Below are 18,472 nucleotides of genomic sequence, written 5' to 3' on the forward strand. Positions count from 1 at the left end.
TGAAACAACACCCTCTGCTTGCAGACAGGTCCAAGGGTCAGAGCAGACCCCACTGGCTTGGCAGAGGGGGCCCAAAGAGGAGTTTTTAGGGTTTAAAATGTAACACAGTATGGTGATGTGATGATTCTTATAGGCTGTATGTAAATGCTGGAGGATTTGTATCTTGTACTAGACTGGTTGGTGAGAATTAGAATATTCAGCACAGAAGAAGATTTATGGCATTGTAATGGGAACCTCGCTCTCTTTCCCTCTTGCTTTTATTCTTCACTCTCTCTCTCTCTTTGGGGCTCCTCTCTGGGGCCTGCTCTGAGCTGTGCCTGGCAGCTCCCAGGCCCTGTGCAATAAACCCCAAGTTCCAAGCCCTGGCTTCAGAGATCTCTCGTCTCCGTCCATCCTGACCGTCCTACCCCCTGCCCTCCTACCCCATAACACTGTTTGGTTTTGCAGATTGCCTGTGGTTTGATTCCCAACGGTGGGAACATTGCACTGTACCCTTCTCCCCAGCCACCTGGGTTCATTTTACCTTTAGCAGAGTTGAGTGTTTGCAGGAGGAAGCTGAATGCTGCCCCAAGGACACATCCCTGTAGCCCCTATGGAATCCAGCAGGTGTGCATATACCCATCCCTAGGGCAGAGTGGCCATTTGCAGTCTCTTTTTGTTGTATTGGGTTTTGGTAGGTAAAGGTTGCTTAAGCAGATGTGAATAACACTCAGTGTCTCTTTTTAAGAACGTTACATCAGTTGTCCTCTGAGTTAGAGTCTTCCCCCTCCTTTTTCCAACTGGCATTTCAGACAAAGTGCTTTTTTTCCAACCTCAGCAGCCCTAATCTCTTTGTTTTCCAGCTTCTGATGCCTCCAGTCAAGTTCCATTAGTTCCATCTGCTCTGTAAAATTCATGAGAAAAAGAATGGATTCCAGGTGCAGACTACTGATCAGTTTGTGCTTGCCAGGACAAGAGGAACGCAGAGCAATCCTCACATTCACACTCTTTCAGATATCATTTGCCCTGGTAAAAATCATGGCCTGTCAGTGAACTGGAAGAACAAATAAATAATTAACACAGAATACGTGGTGAGTGAAGATGAATATAATTGAATGGCAGAAGAACTATGTGTCCAAGATTTTACCTTTGGGGAGAGGAGTAGAATGCTTGATTATTGTCTTTTTTTCCCCTCCCTATGTTTTTTCTAACTACAAAATACTCAAGCAGGATGGAATTTTCTTGTTATTCCCTGTCATAGCTTTCTTTTGACAAGCACAAACCCGAAGAGATAGGAAACCTTCCCACAACAGTGCAGGATGATCTTGTGCAAAGGCTTTTCAGGAAAACTGAATGCTTAGTAGCTTTTCACATTTGCTGGATTTCATATGGTGAAGCTGTGCTTCTAGGAGATAATTTCTGAGAAATAATTTTTAATAATTTTCATAATATTTTTCTTTTATTTCTCAGTCCAATCCAGACTAGTCAGTGTGATTTGTGCTTGTGGCAAAATATGTGTAGCATTTATTCTTGGTTGAGCTATTGTAAGTAACAATATTCACATCCCTAATGGAAACCTATCCTGTTGTAACAGAACTGCCACACTCAGTGAGTGCTGTTGGTGCTGCGAGCTGGCTGGGAAGCCATTGAGGATAACGGTCTGCGTGGCAGAGTGGTGTAAATGATTCCCATGTTTGAACCTTTCATGTGGTAATCAAAATAATGCAAGATCATTAAAATATTGGGATTCTGTTTGATTTTTGAGCATAAGTCTGCAAATGGACATTGCTCTCTGATACCTCTGGGCTCTGGGTTCCCTCAGTTCAAGGGCTGGGACAAGACTGTGTAACATAAGCACTGAACACTCTTATTACTCTCCTATCCCTAGAGTACAGGATTCCCTCTCCTGAAATAGACCCTGCCTTCATTCCCTCCAGTTTTCCACTCTCACCCAACTCCACTGACCTCACACAAGACAAACCTCTTTTTCCAACATTACATCATTTCCTAAAGGTTGCACACCAAGTCTCTTGTCAAACTTGGAAACAGGACTGGGTTACTTAGCTCCTTGACGAGTTTAATGATTTTTTTAGTCTAGTGGTGTTGGGGTTTTTGTTGTTGTTGTTGTTTTTGCATTTGGTTTGGTTTTTGTGTGAGGTACACAAAAATCCTGACAGAATCACTTAAATACAAAATAATACAGGTAGGAAGGAACCTCTGGAGGCCTCTAGGTCCACCCCATGCTTGAACCAGAACCAACTTACATAATGCAGCACAGGTAAGAGATAAATACCTTCAAGTCTGGAGATTGCACAGCCCCTTGGTGCCCTAGTCCAGTGTTTGATGCCCCTTAGTCCATTTTATTTCCTTATATTTATTTGTGATTTCACAGCTCTGCAAACAGTATAGCTTGTCCTCCTCACACCTTCCCAGCAAGCAGTTTTAGGCAGCAGTAAGGTGCCCCTTTGCCTTCTCTTCTTCAGGCTGAACAGATTCAACTCTCTCAGCAGCTGCTCATGTGTCCTGTGCTCTGTCCCTGATAGCTTGGTGGCATCCTCTGGACTCTGGTTCATCAGTGCCTAGATAGGACAGGCACCAGGGAGCTTGGGCTGGTCCCAGAACTCACAGGTGAGTTCTTATCACTGCAGAGTAAAAGGTGAGGTTCCTCATCCCACTGGCTGCACTCTTGGTGACACAGCCCTGAATGTACTTCTTTGTCACAGGGTGCTCAGCTGGGGTCCTAATCAACTTATTGGGACCACAAGACCTCTTCCACCAAATTGCTTTCAAGGCAGCACCCCATGTCCTGTTGAATTTGAGTTACTCCCTCCCAGACCCAGAACTATCTGTGACCACCTGCATTTGTCTTTGCTGAGTTTCCTGGGAGGTTTTCCCACCTTCCTACAGGACCTCAGTCCCTACTGCTGATTAACTTGACAAGATGAAGCTGATGCTGGTACTGGGGAGACCACAGTGACCATGTCTCCATGGAGGCAGTGTGGATGTTTACCTGTTTTGGGATAGACACAGCCCCGAGCAAGTATCACACAATGACTGTGGAACAGTCATCAGGTGTCATCAGCACCAATTAGTGCCTAAGCAATTGTCAGTCTTTAACTATGGCTTAATGCTGCTGTCTGACTTAAGGCTGTGTAAAGTTAGTGATTTTTAAACGCAGGGGTACTTTGTTTTCACATCCTTTTTCTGTACTGTTGTTAAAGCACTTTGTAAGTACTATGACATCAATCTTATTCTTCTGGAGCATTTTGTTAGTTGGGTAATTATTCCAGGAAGTGCTTTATATTTTAAAATCTGACTTCTTGTCTTGAAATTGTTATCCCTGGAAGGAGAAGCTTTGTTGAGCTGCCTTGTAAGGAAAGTCTGAATTTCATTTCACTCATGAAGATAATGGTGTAGTGTCAGAGTGTATCTATTTCTAATTGACTTTAAAATCAGAATTGATTCACTTGATTTAGCATTTAGAAAAATACCAGTAGGAAAAGATAGATTACTTCCTGTTATCTGCAGAGAGAATTAATGAACCCTTCAGGTTGGCAAGAAACTATTATTATTTCCAAGTAATCTAATTAAAGGGTATAAAAAAGACATGCGGCTATTTAATTGTTTTATTACTCAATTGCTCTACAGTGCATAATCAGAGAAGTGGGAGGGAGTGATTAGGTGTCTTGAGAACGGAAATGACACAACCAAGATATGTAGATGTTTTAAAGGAAGGAGAAGCTACTGGGAAAATTGAACCTCTCTTACCCACGCAAAAGACAAGATTATTTTTCCCTGGGAGTGAAGAACATGACACTGTAAATGTGCTGCCGGGTTTTCAGAAGCAAACATGAGATGTTGGTGCTGGGAAAGGTAAAACACACCAGGCAGTGCTTAATTTGTGGCTCTGTCCAGCTCTTGTCTCCACAGTGGCCTTGCAAGCAGGGTCAGCTGGGCCCATGGGAGGCACCATAGCAGATCTGCAGGGGGTCCACAGGCACCACTTGGATCCCAGTTACAGCTTCACCCTCTGGATGATGGATTGAGGATGCATGATGGGATCAGATGCTCAGTGTTAGTTGGATGCCTGCTTCTGCCAGGCTCTTTGAGAAGAGTTTTTGACATGCAGATCTTTGTAGAGACAGAACTTTTTGTTTAGACCCAGGTTTATCTTGTTCCACCCTGATCACCTCCCTCATTTATATAATTGTGAATTATCTACATCTGAAAGGCTGACTCATCCCCCTGAGTGGTCTGCCTCCTTGCAAATTGCTCTGGTATAAATCAGCTTGTGTTTCAGAGCAGAACAGGTGCTGAAAAAAAGCCATGTAACATCAAAACTAACACAAAGGGAGGAGGTATGATTTAAATACCTGGAGCTTGATCCAATGCCAAATAAAGCTAATAAACTGGTTTCCATTAATAACTCTTTAATAATCCTTTTCAGCTTTAGGGGTCTGTACCTTCCTTACCTTATGTAGCACCTTGTAACAGGATACTTGAATGTCCTTCACTAAAAACTAAAACCCCACACAAGCTATCGATTCTGATGAGTGAGAGGGTGGAGTTACGTATTTCACTACATCCCTCTGTCCCTTGTAGCTGCAGCATTACACTTGTGAACTCTGAACAAAGCCTCTGGTCTTGGACTGACAGTCCAGGTTTGGGAGATCCTTGGCTGAGCAGAAATCTTTCTCATCACTCGTTTTCTTTTATCCAGCCTTTCTTATGCTCAGTGTTGTGCAGTGAGTAACTGGGCACTGAATTGCAATCTGAGGGTGAGTAACAGCAGGGGCAGGAAGGTTGCTTTACCAGTCCCATCACATGCCATTAACATACCAGGTGCAGTGCTCATGATTTTCCAGACTGGATTAGGGGAGAATTTACTTGGTTAAACTTGCTCTGCAAGGCCCAGGGTTTGGTCCTCAGCCGATGTTCTGCGCATGCTTGCTACAAATGGAGAGGGAGGAGAAGATGGTGCACTTGACTTACCACCAACCCAGAGCCTAGGGCTCTCATGGACTGAACCAGCCTCTTGTGTAACAGGCTGGCCCCAGGATTCCCATAAGGAACAAAATGTTCTGGTTTTACTCTTGTTGAGGGTATAAGGAAAATAAGAGGCAAGAGGTAGTAAAATTAGTCAAAGCTTCCCTTCGCATCAGTCCATTTGTTGTTTTCTGGGTCTTGCTTCAGTTTCTGCCTGCGCTGGTGTACACACAGCATGTTCAGGAGTAAATAATTTCTAGCGTTCTTGAAATAAAAACACCGCCACCTTTTAACCCTGGGACTAACTATGCTCTTCCCAAAAGGCATCAGTTCAATCATACCCAACTTTTGAGTGTTGCTCATCCTCATTCCCAGGGAAGCAAAATGAAGGCTCTCTCTGCCCTCTGTTGGGCAGTTCATGGTAGGAGGGGATGGTACAATTACAGCATTAGGACCTGGAATGGTGCAGAAGCCTTTACTGAGAACAGGGTGGGAGAAAGTCAGCTGCAGTAAAACTGGAATGTGTAAAAATTAACATCATTGGGGCAAGTGGTATAATCATCATGATGCAAATGCTTGCTACAGTAACAGAAACATTTCTGTGGATGGAGACTGTATTAACTGAACTGGATCCCAGCCATTCTGTACTGCTGGCTGGGGCCCTCACAAGTCTGAGGCTACAGACTTTGCTTAGAAGACATCACTGGTGTCTTCACTAGACACTTTGTGACATTTGCCATTGTGTGATCTAACTGGATCATCAAACACTCCATGTGTACCTCTGCACAGGACAACTGTGCTGGCTGGAACAGCATTAGACACCTCCTCTTTCATCTGCATCATTCACCATGGGGATTCTTCTTCACTCCTCACCAAACCACTATGCAGGGTAGAACAACACTGATTTCCTAACCAGGGTCTCCTGAAGGCCACCGCCACAATATTGTAGTGCTTAAAAGGCAGAACTGAATTTGTGTTTGCAAATGTGCATCTGAGTTTGTGGAAGGGTGAAATAATTGCAGTTTGCATGCAAGGGCAACCTGAGGTACAGAATATAACATGAATTTTTTTCTCTGTGGGTACCGCTTTGAGACATGCAGGGGTATTTGTCAGAGTATTTGGCATTGTGCTACATTTATTAAGGTCAGTGATATACTCTGGACTTTGGTCCATGCAACCTGACAGACACTGATCAAGAAATAGGAAAGAGCAGAGGACACTTGTCATGGACACCTAGAAAATGAGTATTAAATTAAGGATCACTGCGAAGCCTGTCCAATGGCCTGAGGCAGCACCACAAGGGGATGATGTGCTGTAGGGGGATGGAACCCTGTTCTCCATGCTCACACAGCACTGTGTTGTCAGACCATCCTTGCCACTCTTTGGTGTCCATCTTCTACCTACTGTGACAAATGAAATCCTGTGAACAACAGCCTCATTTTCTGTGTTTCTAATTCACACTCATATAGATGCTCCCAGTATCCTGTCAAGTGAAAATCCTGTTGAACAAATTATTCTTTTTATAATAAAAATTCAGGTTGCACAAAATCCTTCTCATAATATCAATCATTGTTTATAGCATATCAATCGTCTCAATCAAGCCACTAGGTGGCTTTGTACAGAGCACCTGAATCAGTATCACCTGCATTACAGAGGCTAGACTGATGTTTTCCTCTTGGTCTTGACTTCTACAGCACTTCCTAGCCATGCCAATAAGCCCAGGTTTTTTTGTTTTTTTAAATATACTTCTGAAGAAATGTCATATTCTTAATTTTAAAGCAGTGGGACTTTCCCCCCTGAGTTCCATAGCATTTTAGTGACTGTGAAATATGTGCATTTACATCCCAGAACTTCCCTGCTTGAACTCCTGCAGTAAATGAAACAGTCACAGGATATATAACATGAATAACATTCTGTTATTGTGTCACGGACTCTGTTTGGTAATAGGGTTTTGTACTCTTCCTTTTCCTGTCCTTCTTTTTCACTACATCCTATTCTTTTTCTTTCATGACTATCTTGTGCCACCTGGTGTCCTAAATTCACCAGTGACAGAAAAAATGAAAGGACCAGGGTGCATAGGAGCAGTAAAGGCATGAGATACTTACATGAAAATGCAGTAAAATACTGTGTGCTGTGAGGGATTTATCTCTTAAATTAGAGGGTCAGGATGAACCACGCAGCTAGAGTGGTTTCTCCTTAAGCATTCCTTATGCACCCAGAAGCCACTGAGAATGCTTTGTCACAGGAGCACCTTCACAGTGCTGCTGTGACAGTGGAGCTGATCTGTCCTCATTTAATAAAACAAATGATTGTGAAGGTAAGAGAAAGAACCTGTAACTGCATGACCCAACACCACTGTTGGCAAAAAGATTGTTTGCTGTAGTTTTTTTCACTGCCTGTAGAGCATCCAGTGGGATCTGAGGAGTTGGCAGGGCCCCACATCCCCTGATCAAACTGTAGAGCACATACCCCAATAGTTACAGCTACCTGTGCAGTCAGGCCAGGCACAGAGCTCCAGCAGCATCCTTAAAACACAGATTGCCTTGGCTGCCCAATACTATTGCTGTGGTTTTTTAACGTACCCAGAAAATTCTTGCAAACATTTCTCTGTTCCAGATACTTCCATGTTTGTACTTAAGTTGCAAAATGAGCAATGCTCTGAGCCACAAAGGAGACAAGGGGAGACTGTGCTTCTGAGCAAGAGCAAGGACAAATAACTTCTGCTGTGCTGTTTTCTCTACAACAAATTTTAATACTCTGTAATTACTTATTCTACCTACAGAGCTGCTTACAGGTACCTTGTGGAAAGCTTCAAAGCAGAAGAATTACTATAAATCCCTTATGTCCTGCTAACTTGACAATGCTCCCTCTCCCCACAAATATTTTTGACCTTTATGTCCTTAGAAAAAGGATTTACACATAACACAGGAATCCAGATGTGTGCAAGAAGTCATGCAACTGTGATTATTCTTCAGCTGGGGTTTCACCATGTCCTCAAAGAAAATAGTTCAGTGCAGGATGGTAAGGTCACCTGTCAGTCTGTGACAGGACAGACATCATCCCTTGCAGCTCAAAAAACAGTGCTAAAAATGCCTATTTATTTTCCATGCCTAAATTGAACACCTGGAGAACTGATCTGTTAGAGAGAGTCATGAAAATAAACAGACTTCCTTCCAGTAGCCATGGAAAGCTGCAAAAAACATTCATAATTTTTCTAGCATTCAGAATTTTTTTAGAATTTACAATTTTCCCTCAAATCCTCTGCCTTGTATCTACAAATTCCCAAATACTCCACACAGTCAGATCTGTGCCTTCAGCATTTGGCACCAGACATCCTGAGTACCCCACACAGGCAGCAAACAAAAGCCCACCATGTCTCATTTATCAATTTCTTTGGGCTTTCTCCAAGCAAAGTCAAGGGTAAACAGGAGGGCACTAAGAACAGAGAAGGACAAGAATTCTGACAGAAATTGCAGCTTTAACTGAGGTATGGGCAAGGCAGGAGGAGTTATCCACTGTGTTCTTGTTAGATTCATCCTGATTCTTCTGCTGAGTACCACCTGGACAAGTAGAAGCTCTTCAGTGGAAAGAGGCTTTTGGGGACCACCAAAGAAAAACCAAAGACAGGCAAAGAAAACCCACAGTTCCGTGGGAATAAACCAGGAGCCTCTCACTGAAGACACACCTGGCTGATTCCCCTGTAGACAGCAATTTGGATTTTAATTTCTCTTTCAGATCCAGAGCTAGGACAAGGCAGGAAATAATCCCACCAGAAGTGGTGCTGAAAATCACAGCCTGGGAGAAGACTCTCAGGAAGAGCACAGTGACACAACATCCCACCCATCCTCACACACTGGAGCCAGCTCCATGGGATGACTCCATGCTGCATTTACCCAGAGTAGTATCCATCCTGCCAAGGCTTTATCCCTTCTATGAGCACCTCCCTTATATTTGGTGAGCAGTATGGTGGCCCTGAAGAAGCTGTTTTTCAGCGGATTCCAGTGAGCTCCCTGCTGAACATGCCAGGCTGAGGAGGGAGGGATGTGGTCCGGCTGTGTGGGACTAGGACAGGCTGGGTGTTCCAGATTGCAAGGCAAGATGTATTCTATTGCCATCTGTATGGCAGTTGTCTGGTGTCAAGCAGGCATTACTCCTTATCTCTCTTCCTGAGTGATCATAGTCAACAAGGGGCATCTGCTGATAAGGGGCTATTGAATGTCACCACATGACTGATAAGAACTATAGCAACCCATTGTGAGATGCTCCGCCCAGAGGGAGGAGCCAAGCAGTGCCATGCAGATATAACCTGGAAGGTTCTGACTCCAAGACAGCCTTTGCTCCACTGGACTACCCAGAGGAACAGCAGCTGCTTCTACTTCCACGGATCTGCGGAGGAAGAAGACACCCCTTTCTTACAGGACTCCCCTGCTCCAACAGAACCACGCCTGACACTCCAGGAGAACTGCAGCCCCTTTTCCAACTGGACTGCTACCAACACCCTGACCCACAGGGTGTCAGGTCGTGTTCTGACTCTGACAGTGTTGTTCTGGTGTATTGCATTGTTGTATTTTTTATTTTCCTTTTTATATTGTTTTTTTTTTCCTTTTCCTATTAAAGAACTGTTATTTCCTGCTCCCATATTCTTTGCCTGAGAGCCCCTTATTCATACCAATTTGGAGAGGTGGGGAGGGTTTGCATTCTCCATTGCAGGGGAGGCTCCTGTCTCCTTTAACAGGCACCTGTCTTTCTAAACCAAGACACTGGGCCATGCCCCTCTGTAAGGTGGGGGAGGACCAGAACAAGCACCCCATCTGTTTTCATTTTTGGCTGTTGATTATGGGAGGCCTAGACGCTACCATAGTCGCCAAAACCTGCTCTAGGTGCTGCACCGGGACAGGGGGTGCACCCAGACCCTGGCAGATTCTGTGTCATCCTGAAAACATTTGTAAGTACCAAAGCAACTTAATTCACAGCTGAAGTCTCCTTTTTGTAGGTACAAACTCAAAAAATAAACTGGAAGGAGCCCAAATCTTAGAAAATGCCACACAAACCTCTCCAAAATGAAAACTTCCCCAACGGATGGATAAGGTTCGGTGCCACAAACTTCCCACTAACCTTGCACTGTGACTTCTATCAAACAGAGTAACTTATATCTGAAAGGTAAATCTTAGAAGGAATGCATGCCCTGCCAATCAACACCAGGGACAGGCAGGAGCAGCCACAGGCAGAACACCAAGACCCAGCAATGTGGTACAGGTGCCAAGCATTGCTGTGAGGCTGGCAAGCCAGGAGAAAGCCATTGTGGCCAAGTGTGCTGAAGCCTTTTGCTAAATCACGTGCAGCGGTGCCCACAGTATCGCCCCCTTTTGAATGGCGCCTGGTGCAGACGCCTCCCGGAGCAGGTGCCGGCGTTTGGGGTGCTGCTGTTCCTGTGAGGGCTCTGGTGCCGTTTCTGTGGTGTCCAGAGCCGCTTTGGCAGCAGCGACTCAGCAGCCCTGCTGGGGGAGACATCGCCGCCCTCACCAGGGAGGCAGAAGCTCTGCGGGCCCAGAGCTCTTTGTCAGCAGGGCCTCATGCTCAGCACCGTGGCCTGGGCAGCCGCGGGGGCCCGGGCTGGCCGCCAGCCCTGCTCTGCCCACTGTCCTGGCAGCACCCAGTGACCGTGCCCAGGCAGGGGCCCCTTGCCCTCCATGTCCCCAGCCAGCCCAGCTTGGGCACCTTGGGGGTGTCCCCACCCTCCTGCTGAGGCCCGGCCTCCAGGGCTTCTGCCCCAGGCGTGGGAGCCTCTCTGGGGAAGCGCCAGAGCAGCCGGCTGTCAGGAACAAGGCGGCAGCATGGGGGCTGCTTATGGCGTGTGTTCCTACCCACTTGTGTCCCCTTGGAGCCTGCTGCCCCCCACTCTCTCCCACAGGGCCCTCGTGCCTTCCCACCGCCCTGTCCCGTCAGGGCCTGCGCAGCACCTCATCCCTTCACGGCCTCCCACCGCCCCTCAGCGTCCCCTCAGCGTCTCCCCCAGCCCGGCCCACCTGCCCGGCAGCGGCGCAGCCCCGAGGGAGCTCCAGAGGAGCCGCATCAAGAGGCACCTCAGAGCCCTCAGCAATGCAGCCAGCACCACACGGGCAGGAGGACACAGATGGCCCTTCCTGGCTGGGCAGGAGGGCTTGTGGCCATCTCCAGGCACCCGTCTGGCAGGGATCCCCACAGCTCCGGCCCCTGCCCGGCCGCTCTCTCGCCAGCACAAAGGCTTCAGCAGAACCACCAAAGGCCAAGGGCCTTCTGGCCATTTCCCCTTCCCCACGGCACGCCTGGGCAGCTCGCTTGGCACAAGGCCCCGTTCTCCCCTCTTCCCCAGTGCCCTGTGGATGCTAGGCACCAAAGAAAGCGCCTGGGAGTCTGGGTATTAGAACACATTCTATATTTATATCCTAAAGAACAACTAAAAAGAAAGAAAAAAAAATCAATCTTAAAGAAAAGAAAAATCCCCCCTGGCTCACATGGCCCCAGCAGACTGAGAGCCTCTCAATTCAGCTCTCCTCAAGAGTCCTCAGAGCTCCAGCAGCACAGCCAGCTGCGGCCCCACACACAACGCCGTTTCTTGCGTGCCATGCAAAACTGATCTTGCAGCTTGTGCAAGATGGCGCCCGGAGCTCTCTCCACAGCCCGGAGGACAAAGGCTGTCTCGAGAGCCAGGCTTCTGCTGGAAGGGCTGATGTCCTCTGCCTTGTCTTCAAGGGCTGCACGAGAGGGGAACAGAGCCACGGTCAGATCCCGGATCTGCGGGGACCAGAGGTGAGCCCCGGGCCAGGGCCATGCCAGCCGGCTCTGGCCATGGCCAGGAGGGAGCAGGGAGCAAGGGGATCAGCCCGAAGCTGCCGGACACTATTGCCCCACGTGGGCCTGAAATCGGTGCGTGTGCTCGGGCCACGCCAGGCCTGCTCCGCACAGGGAGCAGAACTCTGGGCAGCGGGGCAGGGATTGCAGCTGCCCCCAGCAGCCGGGGCTGGCAGCCCTGTGCCCTCACTCACCCTGACAGATGTGCCGGAGCTCTCGCTTGTGGCCCCTGAGGTGCTGCCCGGCCATCCCTGAGAAGACAGAGCCCGTCACGGCGCCAACAACACAGCTCCCTGCCAGCGGCGCTGCCAGCCCTGGGGCCACACGCCCTCCTGGCCCCGGCAGGGCTCGGGCCGGGCCCTTGCCGCATGCTGCCGCCCAAGGGCACGGTGTCCAGAGGGCGGCAGCAGCGCCCAGGGCAGGCGGGGCTCCCCGGGGCTGAGCACGGATGGCGCTGCCGGGGCAGCGACCAGGGCCGGGGCCCAGCTGCGGCGGGGTGGGGCGGGGTGGGGAAGGGCAGCCCAGGCTCGTGGCTCACCGATGAACCTGATGGCCGCCTGTCGCAGGGACTCCTGTGGGCTCTCCAGGTACTGCAGGGCGTGGCGCACGTACTCCGCCGCTCGGCTCTTGTCCTCTGCCAGCTGGAGAGAGCGCCAGGAGGGTGCGCTTGGTGCAGGCTCAGCCCCTTGGCCGGGCGCTCCATGCGGCCAGCACTGGCCTCCCCTGCCCGCAGAGCCCTGTCCGGCGGCCAGTACCCGCTGGTGCCGGGCTCTGGAGCGGGCAGCGGGCTGGCTGCTGCCCGGGGAGCCGTCCTGCAGCTCAGCTGGGCCGGGCTCCGTCGGCACCCGGCTCGGGGCTGCGGGAGCCTGGAGCAGAGCCCGCGCGGCCCAGGCAAGGCAGCGGCGTGTGGGGCGCAGGCTGGCGGCCCTGGCTGCAGCACTGGGCAGGGGCGCAGCTGCCAGCCGCACGCCCTGAGCAGCGCGCTCAGGGGGCTTCTCCAGCCTGAGGCCGGGGCTTGCAGGCCGTCCTTACCAGGCCCTCGCCGAACCTCCAGGTCTGATCCAGCCGCAGCATGCGTTGGAGATCCTTCCTGCGCAGGAATGTGGCTGAGCAATGCAGCGTTTCCCGGGAGGCCTGGAGAGCAGCAGAGACCCAGAGATGGCACCACAGCCCAGGGCACAGGACTCGCACAGGTCCCCGTACCGAGACCAGGAGGAGGCTGCAGCCCACGAGGTGCCAGAGCAGGAGGCAGCCCAGCCCCCTGCCAGGGGCCAGCGGCAGCCACTGAGTCCTCACCTCTGCCACACGCTGGTTCTCGTCATGGCAGTGGAAGGAGAGAGGGAGCAGGCTCTGGCGCACGTGCGGCTTCAGGGCCTTTCTTTCCCCTTCCGGGAAAAAATGCAGCACCTCTTGGAAGACGAACATGGAGCACAACTGCACCTGGCTATCATTCTGTATGAAAGGAAGGAAAAAAGACCTCAGCATCGGCTGCTTCACGCCCACCTGGGCCCAGGCCTGAAAATGCACAGGGCACAAAGTGTGCGGGCAGCAGCCGGTGGCCGTGGCTGGAGGCATGGAGCCTTACGTTGTCAAAGAGCGGCAGGAGCGCCTCAGCCAGCTGCAGGGCCAGGGGGCTGGCTATCGGGGCGCCATTGCACAGGAACAAACCGCTGAGGAGAACCGTGGTCATCCTGAGCATGTCGCTGTCATTTTCCTGCAGGAGCTCCACCAGCCTTTCATGCAGGCTCCACATTCTTACAGCCTGCGTGGAAGACGAGTGTGTGAAACGCCACCCTGCTGCCGCAGGGCACAGAGGCCAAAGGCCTGTGCCAGAGCACTCGGGCAGCTGGAGCGGGAGGCAGGAGAGCTGGGAGCAGCTGCCTCAGCGCCCAAAGGCCAGCCAAGCCCAAGCGACTGCCTTCCCCAGCCCCACGCTGGCAGCATGGCTTCAGCCGCTGCCCTCTGCTCACCGAGACACTGGTGCCAAGCACCAGGAGGCCTCTGAGCGCCAAGCGACGCATCTCCCTGCACTCTCTCTGCAGGTTCTTGGCCATCACCTCCAGGATGCTGTCACGGCATCCACTCAAGTCCAGGCACCCCAGGACCTGAAAGGCACAAGGCCCGTGACGGGGGAGCCGGCCGGCAGGAGCCCGGAACCGCACAGGGTTGGGCCTAGGCAGCGGCACAGGGCGCGGGCGCCGTCCCAGGCAGCTGCGGCCACGAGAGGGCAGAGAGCCGGGAGGCAGCTGAGCGAGGCAGCGCCGGCCTTCAGGCTCACCTCCACAAGGAAGGCCATGGTGGCCAAATCCCGGGATGGCATGTCTTTGCCGAGCAGCCCGAGCAGGTAGAATGCAATGGCGGAACACAAGGCTTCGGATGCGTGGTGAATTTCTCTGACGGGAAAACAGGAAGCAAAAGCCTGAGCCAACCTCTCCCAGGACTGACTCGCAGAGGTCTGGCCTTTCTCCAGCACCCTGCAAGGGGGAGCCAGGCCCTCTTGGAGGTTGCTGCTCTTGGGCACGCTCCTCTCCCAGCCTTTTGCAGTCTGCTTGGCCGTTCCTTGGTGACAAGGCCCTCTGGCCCACGACTACGGGGACCGTGTGGGGCACCCCGGGCACAGCCACAAGGCCGGGGGCAGTTGGGGAGCAGGGGGTCTCACCTGGCCAGCATGCCCACAGCACAGTGGTGGGTGTCAGCGCAGAGCAGCGTGTCCCAGCCACGCTTGTCTTCCATTGCCGCCACCACATCCTCATAGTGCAGTCGGCAGAGCAAGGCCTTCAGGGTCTGCTCTGCAAAGCTGTGTGCAGAGCAAAGCCCAGGTGATGCTGGGAGCACTGGCACCTGCCCTGGGCCCGTGGAAGGGACGGGAGGACCGGCATGGAGCACCTGCTGGGGTCGGTGGCAAGGCCGTGTTGCTGCTGGCATCTCTTCCAGAAGGTATCCACCGCCTCTGGCATATCCAACGCGCTGAAGAGCACTTGGAAGAGCAGATGCACAAAGAGCTGGGGGAAATACACGGTCACTACATGTGGCACACAGGGCATCTGGAGGATCTTCCACATCGCCACAGTTGTCTGCAAAGGACAGAGCAGCCCGAGCTCAGTGCCGAGGTGTCCGTGTGGCAGGGCCCGAGCGTGGGAAGGAGAGGCCAGTGGAGGTGCAGGGGGAGCAGCGGGCCTGGTGGCTCTGAAGCTGCCCCTAGGCCGGGTTTCAGCTCAGTGCCTGAGGCAGGGAGATGCTGTGGGTGGAGGAGGGAGGATGGAGAGGTGAGCTTGGGGAGAGCAAAGGCCGGTTGCAGAAACTCACAGCCAGGGTGAGGACAGGCGTGTGGTCCCCATCGGAGGTGCACGTGCTGTGCTCTGGCCAGTTGCCCAGCACGTCAAGGAGCACGAGCATGGCCGGCTCTGCAGTCCTGCACGAGCACATGATGGTCTTCCACATAGTGGTAGCAGCTCTGTGGGGTCAGAGCTCTGTCTCAGGGGGGTCTGGGACACAGCACCGTGGCCTGGGCAGCAGCGGGGAGCTGAGCTGGCTGCCAGCCCTGCCTCTGCCCTCTGCCCCTCAGAGGGGGCAGCCCAGCACCCCCTCTGCACTCAGGCAGCCCAGCCCAGTGGGGACTGGCCCCTGAGGAGCAGGGAAGGAGCATGGCAGCATGCTGGGGGCTGACATGCCAGGGCTGGCAAAGGAAGGAGCCAGAGGGCCCTGGACTTCTCTGTCTGTCAGACACGTGGGACAGGCTGTACAGGGTGATGGGCTGCTGAGCCCTGAGCCACGTGGGCATGTGGGCCCTGTACCTGTCACATGATGGGGCCACACGCAGGAGAGCCATCACCACATCAGCGGGCTGTGCCTCTGCCAGATCCAGAAGGGGCCTGTACAGGTTGTACTGAGGAAACTCATTGGCCGCGAGCCACTGGTGGATGTACCTCACCATGGCAGGCACCTGGAGAAGGCAGTGGAGACTTGGAAAGCTGCCAGAGGGAGTAATGTGTCTAGCTGCCCCAGAAAAGTACTTCGCTTGCCACCACTGCCATGGCCTCAAGGCGTACAGTGAGCAGCAGGCGTGGCCTGGGAGGCCAAGCAATTGCTGGGAGGATGGAAGGCAGGCCACAGGCTGCTTACTTGTTTTGGACTGGAAGGACCCTCCTCCACAAGCATATCCAGCAGGGCAGCACTGGTCTTGCTTTTGAAGATGGGAGGGTACGCTGTGACCACGGTGCCCGTGATGCTGGTCTCTTCCTCCCGAAGCCTCTTCATGACTTTGCCAACCATCTGCAGCAGAAGGGCAAGAAGCGAGGGATGTTGCATGGAGTGCTCCGAGCACGGTGCTGGGCTGAGCAGTGACAACAGGCCCAGCCCGGCTGGGCACGGCTGCAGGTACCTGAGCGGTTCTGCGGAAGAGGCCGCGGGTGCGTTCCTGCCCTTGTGTGCGCTCCACGGCTGGCCCTGGCAAAGAGCGAGCGCACCTGAGCTGAGGGGCTGTGGGAGAGGCCGGAGAACCCAAGGCCAGCCCTGCACTCCCCAGGCAGAGACAGCCCCACGATGCCCCCGGGCATGGAGCACGGCTGCGGGGTGTCTGCCCCAGCCCCTGTCCTGTCTTGTCCATGGGCATGTCCCCAGGGGATGGGATGGGATGGGATGGGATGGGATGGGATGGGATGGGATGGGATGGGATGGGATGGGATGGGATGGGATGGGATGGGATGGGATGGAGCCATGCTGGCTGCAGGCACCAGCCCTGCAGCCCAGCTCTGCCACTCACCCTTCTGCAGTAGCTGGAACTGCTCCACCTCTTCAGGCTGCTTTGCTGGAGCAGGTCCAGGGCCTTCTTTCTCCTCCTTCCCCCAGGTCAGCTTGGGCACGCTGGCAGGTCCCTGCTCTATGCCACTGCCTGGATTCATGGCTAGTTGCAGGAGAGGATGGCTTGGAAAAGGTCTGAGTCACAAGTGCTGCAGTTGTGCCTTGAAGGCACCTGCAAGAGTGAAGTCTTGGCAAGGTTGCAGGACAGCAAGTCCTGCACTCTAGTCTCGAGGGCTCCAGCCACAATGACAGGAGACTCCTCGCCAAGGACCGTGGTCAGCAAATGGCACGGTCTGCCCTCAAGGGCACCTGCAGAAGAAAAGCCTCAGGAAGGCCAGAGGTCACCCAGTCCTGTGGTCTGGCCACGAGGTCACCTGCAGGACTAACGCCTCAGGAAAGCTCCGGGTCAGCAAGGAACGAGCGTGCTATGCTCTGTCCTGTCCTGTCCCGTCGCATGCACCGAGCAGCGTGGTGTGGCCACGTCACTGCCAACACCTATGTCACTGCCTGTCACAAAGGGCCTTTGGACACGTAGTCCCATTCCATGCCATGCTGCGCCGTGTCAGAAAGGGCCCTTGGACACCACCCTGCCACCTGCTCTGGGGCCGCCCCCAGGCCCTCCAAAGCGGCCCAGGTTGGAAGGAATGCCTTGCCCCAAGTGCCTCAGACAGCCCGACAGGATCTTTAGGAACGGCTCAAACCATGAGCAAACGCTGCCCTGCCCTGCAGGCTCACGCTCCCCCGTGGCTGCCAAGGCAGCCACAGCAGGAAGGGCACGGAGCCTTCCACAGAAGCTGGCACGGCCTCCTCGGGACACGTCCCGCACAGTGGCCCCGCTGAGGGCGGCCGTGTGACAGAGACGAGGAACGTGTGGGCCAGGGCACCAATGCTGCTCTGAGCCCTGGGGCCCGGGGAGCACTGACATCAGCCCGTGTGGCAGAGTCCCCGCCGAAGCAGAGTCCCCCCAAGCGAGCCCTGGCAGCGCTGGTTCCCATCTCCTGCCCCAGAGACCTGTGCCTCCAGAGGGCTTCTCTGCCAGAGGGCAGCCAAAGCCAACCTGCACTGGGGCTGTGCTCCATCCTACAGGGGCTCTTGGCAGGAGCACCTGGAGCACCTGGTGGCAACGTTTGGGATGCGCCAGATGATGTTGCTCCTTCCTGGAATGATTTTTTCAAGGAAAGGATTAGCAGTAGCACAGAAACACCAACAGCTACAGAATTTCACAGGACAAAGAGACTCTACCAAAACACTGTCATGTTTCCTTGTGCTTTTCTGTCTTTCTTGCACTCTGAAAGAAAAAGAATTGGCCCAGCCTCTGTTATTCATTCAATGCTCCACTTGCAGTGTGTCTTCCTGTGGCAGCTCACATGCAAACACAACCGGCTGCCTGCTGAGCACGGCCATGGATGGCCACAAAGAGGGAATTCCCTGGTGAACATCAAGGCAGACACCTGGGGAAGTGCAGAGGATCGGGATAACTGTGGGAGGAGAAGCTGTTCTGTGTCTCTGATGATGGTGCCAGCCTCCTGAAAGAGCGGCCAAGACAAGTGCTGGAAGCAGCCATGTCCTGCTCTTTTCTGCTGTCAGATGCGCACGGGACAGACTTGTTGCCCACAGCTTCACCAGACTTGATCCAGGAACAATGGAAGCCCATGCATTGGTAGGGAATGGGCTCCAGCAAGAGCAAAGCAGCATCTTCTAGCAGCAGAGCCTGAGCTTGTAAAGCGAGCCACATTCTCAGCAGATACCAAACTGCTTCCCTCCAACCCTGAAGGTTGGCCACAAGGCCTTTCTTCAGCGCCTGCTGCTGCTTCCTTTGTTCCAAGCCAGTCCACGACTGAGGTTGGAAGCTCATGCACGTGTATTTAAGGTGTCT

The sequence above is a fragment of the Fringilla coelebs genome, assembly GCF_963513975.1.
Source record: "Fringilla coelebs genome assembly, chromosome: 18".
Taxonomy (NCBI): Eukaryota; Metazoa; Chordata; class Aves; order Passeriformes; family Fringillidae; genus Fringilla; species Fringilla coelebs.